General features: G+C 40.7%; 1 long non-coding RNA gene across 1 annotated transcript in view; it reads right to left on the bottom strand.

The window, feature by feature from the left end:
* The window catches only part of LOC146511371 (uncharacterized), a 115,630-nt gene that overhangs the window by 80,943 nt on the left and 27,459 nt on the right, over window positions 1-7,228 (bottom strand). Inside the window, exon 3 of the long non-coding RNA XR_014876245.1 lies at window positions 199-324. This is a non-coding gene — a long non-coding RNA (uncharacterized LOC146511371). The remainder of the gene's footprint in view (window positions 1-198; window positions 325-7,228) is intronic.

Raw genomic sequence — 7,228 nt, 5'->3', positions numbered from 1 at the left:
TGCTTCTTTGAATGTAAAATGAGTAAAGCTGGTTATTAAATTGTCTTGAATTTTTAGTTGTTAAATATGAATAAACCAGTCTAAACTAGTGATATTTAATGAAATGCTGATTTTTTTACTGAACAGAAGGGTAACTTTCTTAAAAAATGTGCAGAGATAAATTTATCAATAATTCGTTTACACATTTCAGCACTTTACCTGAAGAAATATTGCCAGCTCGTCTACGAGTGTGTCTGCTGTCCAGCACCTGTCAAAGCAGCTGAGTGTCACCCACATCACAGGGTGTTGCAAAATGACAGCTCCCAATGTCTGCAAAGATGAAGCCTCGGGAAGGAAAAAAAAAAAAAAAAAAACGGACAGATCTAAATTTCATACTCCCAAGTATATCAAAGTGACTCCTGTCAGCATTGCATCAAAGCAGAGAAACAGGAACTGTTCATTTTTACAGCTCGGAGTGGGACTGTTGAGGGGCTTTCTTGTAGGGGGGGAAACAGGCTGGGAAGGTGAGCACCGTAAATTATGCTGGGTGACTTACAGGGAAAACGATGACAATGAAAAGCACCTTGTCAAAAATCTCCTTGTTTGGAAGTATGACAGCGGAGTGAAAATGAGGTCCTGACACAGGGTGAAGGGAGACAAAAAAGTCGGTTTCCACAGATCGAGTTTCTTTATGTTAAAAAGCTGCATCCGTGTGGACTTCATCTGACACTGCAAGTCTGCTGGTGGCAGTGCTGCCTGCATGGTGCAACACTGTGGTAACACCTGTGATTTCGTCTTAGATCTTTTCAGGAAATTCTGTTTCATCACTTGCGTTTTTTTCCCTTTTCTTTTTTTTGGGATGTAGCCAATACTGGTAAAAATATCAATCTGACTCAAATTTGAAAGTGTAGATTACAATTTACAACAGATTTTTTTCATTATTTTATTCGAAGGGGTCGTTTTTGTGGAGCAGAAAACAAGTGCAGACAAAAAAAAGAGATCAGAGCTAAACACAAAATAACATTGACAATTACCATGGGGCAAGCCTTTTTACCTAAGAAAGCTGAATAAACAAGTGAGTGTCTTCGCCTCTATAGGCCTACAGTGCTACAAGATACAGAGATACAACTTGTGCAGAGATGACAAATATTGAGACTTGAGGCTAAAAGAAAACCAAGGCAACCAAAATCTGGTTTTGTCCCAGGGCCAAAGCCTGCACTGCACTGTGGGCCACTTCTGATTTCTGCACTAGCTGGTGTAACGCAACCAGCCATGCATTAGCATTGGCCCTCCAGTTAGAGCGGGCTCTTAGGATCCTGTCACCCGAACTTATCATACACTCTCGTTTTTCATGCACACACGGGCAGACACAAAAAACAAACATGGAAGAGCAGCTTGCTAGCTTGCTTTTACTGAAACACAGATCTCTTTGAGCTTCCTGTTGTCTTCAGATTACATTCACATTTTTAGAAACATTTAATCCTGCTCAGACCGCTAAAGCATCTCCAGCAGGGCTGCTCCTCTACACAACATAAAAGCTTGAATCTACCTGAATATAAAGCTGCCCCATCTCCCTCACCACTTAGAGGGGGGGCCTGAGCTAGAATACAAAGTTCAACAACTGTGAAGAAGGAACTATTAAAGAGGACACACAAAGCAGTGACCTTGACTGACAAGTGCTCTTCATTCTGGCCATAAACAGCAGTGGGGCCTGATAAGTGTTCACCGGTGCGGGAAGTAATGACCTATCCGTCAGCAGTGGTTGGGCTGTGTGAGGTAGTATAAATGGAACATACATAATGTACAGCAATAATACCAGCACGCTCACAGCCTAATGTATTATCATTATTCTTGGGGACCAGGGTTTTTTTCCCCCCTCCTCTAACCCCGTACAGCGTGCCTCAACAAGGCGGTTAAATGCCTTCCGGCCACGATAATTTTATTCTAATCTTTGTTCCATATTATAATTTTCATGGTCAGAAATACACCAGGAAGCAACAGCACGTTTCTATCAAGGGCTAAACAGAACACAGGTCATAACTGGGGGTTTTATGTGACTGTATAACCACTCGTTCTCAGTGCACCAGTCAATTTACGATAAGAATGGAGAAAGCAGTAAATTTATGTGTGATGGCCCATCTCAAACAACATCGTTATGTGCTGAACTAGCTTCTGATAGCATAGCTGAACCTTCTTAAAAAAGGTTATTGGAAATTTCGATATTTCCAACATTAAGGTACATTATCAAATTTTACTACAAAGTTAAAATAAGTTTGGGAAAAGAAAAAAAGAAACCGGTGTCTATGTAAAAGCTTCAACCTAATACAAATAATTCAAGTTAAAGGCCATTACTGAACACAGAAACTCCATCAACATCCTGTAGTACATACAGCTCATCATACTCAAATGTAATTATAGACAGACACCGGCGTGAGGAGGTACACTGCTGACAGAGTCACCACTGGACAGAACAGAGTCACTTCCTTCTCAGCAGCTGATTATGCAAGTCTGCATTTACTGCAGACTTGTGCACAGTATCAAACATTACACATCTTCAGCAGACAGATAGGAGCTGAAAAGTTAGACTGAATGTAAAAAACAAAAAACAAAACAATGAGTGATTTCTTAGCCTGAAGAGAAAAGTGAATATAAGACTACAGCCAGTTAGCTTAAACTAGCTTAAAAAATCCACTGCGTTGTGAAATTTTGATGATTTTGATACACATCATTCTTGACATTGTTGGATCATCTCATGCGTACTATCCCAGAAAGACTTTTTTTACATATAAAATAAAGTTACTATCGCAAACAGTCAGCAACTCCTGGCAATCTTAGTTAGCACTCAGAATTAGATGCATCTGATCCTTTTAATCTAAGATGTATTTGAGAGAAGATTTCTTGAATTATTTTATGCCAGTTATGTGCTACAAGCCAGCAGGGAGCCAGATGATCAGTTCAACAACACCTGTGGTACTCAAGCTTTATGACAATAAAGCTTGAGTATTTATACTGCATAGTGCCAAATCACAACAACGGGCACCTCAAAGCACTTTATGTTATTATATTATTATTTAAGATAAAGACTCTACAAAAATACAGAGAAAACATCAACAATCAGACTATCCACTGTTATCAAAAATCTGGCAAAAGCAGGAGGGAAAAACTCTCTTTTAACAGGAAGAAATCTCCAACAGAAGAAATCTCCAACCGGCTCACGAAGGGGCGGCCATCTGCCGTGACCAGTTAAGAGTTGAGGGAAGGGAGAGAGGACAAAAGCCACGCTGGGGAAGAGAGTCAGAAATTCATAATTATGAATGACTTAGTGCACAGTGGTGCATAAACAGATAGAGTGAAAAGATGTGTGTGAAGGAAGAAACACTTCCCAGTGCATCATGGGCAGCCCCCAGAAGTCCAAAACTATTCAGCGTAACTAAGGGAGGACTCGGGTTTGTTCTCGACATTGTAGGGCACCAACAGACTGTACATAAAAAATGGACAGCTTCAGGTCTGAAACATGAAGAAATGTTTTGTTTTAAGCCTCATTAGCCAAAAGCATCCCACTTAGCAACACAATGAAGAACGTATGAACCTTGATAACCAAGATAGCTACCTCTAGAATTAACCGACCAACCCTTTAAATATGGTCACACCTAGTTTCAAAAGATTAAGATGGGACAACCAAAATTTATAACTTGAGGTAATTATGTTAAATTCCTCATACGTTCATTACATGGTGGCAACTTCCATCTTTTATGTACAGTCTAAGGACCACGTTTCAGTTTCTTATTTCCTAAAAAGGCAGAAAATTGTTGTATCACTCAAAGCTGCTGTAGTGGATATATAACATTTTTAAGAGACTATGACAAAAGTTTGTCTGATTAATAGCTTTAGAGTAGTATAATCACTTCAAGGAGTCGAGCATTAGCATTAATCTATTCATCGTGAGCCAAATGAGTCAACAGTAAAGTATTTTGTTTCTTTCACGGCAGAATATTGAACAAAACTTATCACATCCCAAAATATACCTAGTGATAGCTCATTCTGTCTAGTTGCTGTACTAGTTGTGCTGAGAGTAATAATGTAACGCCATTAATTAGCAGGCATTTCTGAGGCCTCCCACACACATATCGCATCAAAGTCACAGCCAGTGTCCTTATCCAAAACTCATTTCTACTCCACAAAAACACGGATATGCAGTGCTACTACGCAACTTAACATTCCCGTAATGCTGCATATCACAGAAATCAATTCCCAGATCCATTTTCTAAAATACAGAAAGGGCAGTAGTTAAAATGTTCACTGTAAAAAAAAAAGTAGCTGTAATGGTTTTAGCAATGAGAATATTCTTGTCACATTTAAGCATTACATTATCTTGCGTGCATTCCCGTCTCATCTCTCCCAGGTATCCCTACAGAGCAGAGAAAAATGAAGGATGCCTCTAAAGCTTGGAGACAGTAATCTCCCCAGTGGAGGTCAAATCTAACATGGCAGGTTAGTGTCTGTGGAGATTGACAGCCTCGAGAAATACTGCTGCCAGGCACCCACAATGCACAGTGACAGTGAACACCTCCCAGGAAAAAGGCTGGTTACCAAGCCTTATAGAGCGACTGTCAGAGGGCGCCTGTTGTCAGAGCTGCTGCCAACTCTGCACTGACAGACTCTGTCAACCTATCTCTATCATATCGAAGCCATCTCAATCATGCGAACACCAAGCTGATCTAACCTGAACACATCTTTATCAGAAGCGTTCTCAGGCAACACTTATTCTTCCTGCATTTAAACTGTTTTCATCCAACAGAAATTTATCCACAGTTGAACAATTGAACATTTGCTGTTTCCAGTTTGTCAAATTGTAGAATTTGCTAATCTTTCTCTGTTAAAATGCAAATTAAGCAACATATCATCAAAATAAACTAGATTTTTTCATTTTGTACGTTAATTCTGCAGTTAATTGAAAAAAGACAACATAATCATTTTGCTCCATGTAAACATGTATATGGAATATAAGTGCCATAATATATGTTGTTTACTGATACTCTGTAGGGAAATGCTGTACAGCAGACCACTAATTGCATGAAATATGTTATCTTACAGGCTTGTGCTGTCTGCGTTTCATAAACAAAGGCTGACAGATCATGCCCTAAACCAGTGACCCTGCTGCGAGCATATGCACTAATGCAAGGTCACACTGGAGACTGGCCACATGAGGAGAAAACAGCCATCTAATTTGCTTTGTGAGCCCAGCAGACAAACTCCTGATGTAGTCATCACAGGCTGCTATAACATGTCAGTGTGTTAAATGGGAACCTTTTTCATTAGGAGCCCTAATAAGTGTCCCGTGTATAAAACAGAGATTCCCTTCTCTTTTATGTCTGAGGCAGAAAAAAAATGACAAGGAGAATTTCGCTGCCAAAAACATGTTGTACTCTCGGCGTCGAGGAGGCTTTGTTGGCTCTCACAGTGCTCAGCTGTGTACAAAAGCATAGCAGCTGATTTTCATAATGACAGGTGGCCATCTTTAAAATAATAATACCAGCCACAAACCACTGTGGTTGGCCTATTTAGCAATTGATAAAAGAACATCGCTTCTGGTCTCCTTGGGGTTTGAAATAAAATCTATATAAATGAGTGAAGGTTGAGGAACCATGACTTTTAAATAGAAGCAATATTTTAGATATTATACATAAAGATACATGTTTTTGCAATATATTTCTGCAGAACAGCTGTTACAGATAAGGAAGTGTCACTGGTTTGATAAACATGGGTGGAGGTTGAGTGTTGATGGCAGCATGCTATAAAGGAGGGGGTGATGATGGTTGAGAGAGAGGGGGTGGGTTATTGAATCCAGAAAAGACAGGCAGATGTACAGACAAACAGACCTATAGCCTGACGCCGTTTCCCCTCATCCTCTGCTTGCCCTTTGTCATGCACCCTCCTCACCTCCAGAGCTGTCACTGGCTTGTCAGAACCAATCACAGGATGCCATGCTGTCTGCCAGCCATGTACCAGTTTGGACAGGATGACATCAAATTTCTGGTGCTACGTGTCAAGGACCATATGAAAACAGATGTCCTCATTACTGGGTTGCCCCATGCTTTAGACTACTTATTCAACTTTTCACAGATCAGGGGATTAAGGAACATCACAAGGTTTTTTAACTCTAATCTTATTATTCGTTTAAGTTAATGTTAAAATATTGGGAAAAAAACCAATTAAATAGCGTTTGCCATAAATAATATTGTCTTTTATGTTGATGGCGTAAGAGTAAGGAGAGAAAAACAGCAAACTAAAATCCAGTCAAAGCCCGCTCACACTGTGATAAAACGGTTACATGTCCAAGCCCAGTGTTATGCATATATGAGGCCCTCTGAGATCCAGCATGACAAAAGTAACTTTATTGAATAGGACAGATCGCTGCTTGTCTGACTGACTTAATCTGTTTGATTGAGCAACGGGATGCCTTCGGCTTCACAAGTCCTTCAAAGGCCGCAGATTCTGCAAGTGTGAAAAAAGAGGGAGGAGAAAAAAAAGAAAAATATCCCCCTACAACCCTTCTTCTGCAACAGACATGCACACATACACACAGCAGTGCAGCTTTTGGAGGGCTTATTTATGAGCTTTAAACATCTTATTCATTGCCCTACCACCCAAGCCTTTTTCAGATCATCAGCCTCTGACAAAGACTGCAAGCTTGGAAAATCTGTCATCTGTCAGCGTCATTGATTAGGAGCAGAACTCTGGGCGGATGATGAGGCTTCACTGCAGCCAGCCGTTGAGGAGTAATAAAGGGCAGAGTTTGAAGAGTATGTCCCCCCACAATAATACTGCCGCTGCAATTTTCCTCTAGAATCAATAGCGTGCCACATTACAGAGCCATACATTCATTTCCTCATGCTTCACGATCTTATTATGGGAATCCAACTTTCCACTCCGCCCCCTTTTTTCACCCAGCCGTCCACACACAAAGCAGAACTCCGCTATCATTGTGCTTGATCTGAATTTTATTTAGAGCTCCATATGCTTCTCCAGCCTCCTCTCAAAGCCCGGTGTTGATGCTTGGCCTCTCTTGGCCCGTTAACCATTAAAAGAGGGGCCACTCTGTCACTGCACTGCTTATTGTGAGCCTAGGAGGTTAAGAGACAAAAGTGTGAGATCATGAATGAGTGGCTGGCAGTCTATTGGAGGTTGCCGCAGATCTGAAATGAGAAACTGCACCTGATGCATGCATTTTGAAAGAGAACCGGGGGTT

Source organism: Neolamprologus multifasciatus, chromosome 9 (genome assembly GCF_963576455.1).
Source record: "Neolamprologus multifasciatus chromosome 9, fNeoMul1.2, whole genome shotgun sequence".
Taxonomy (NCBI): Eukaryota; Metazoa; Chordata; class Actinopteri; order Cichliformes; family Cichlidae; genus Neolamprologus; species Neolamprologus multifasciatus.
The sequence above is the reverse complement of the archived record's forward strand: the minus strand, read 5'-3'. Positions and strand labels throughout refer to the sequence as shown.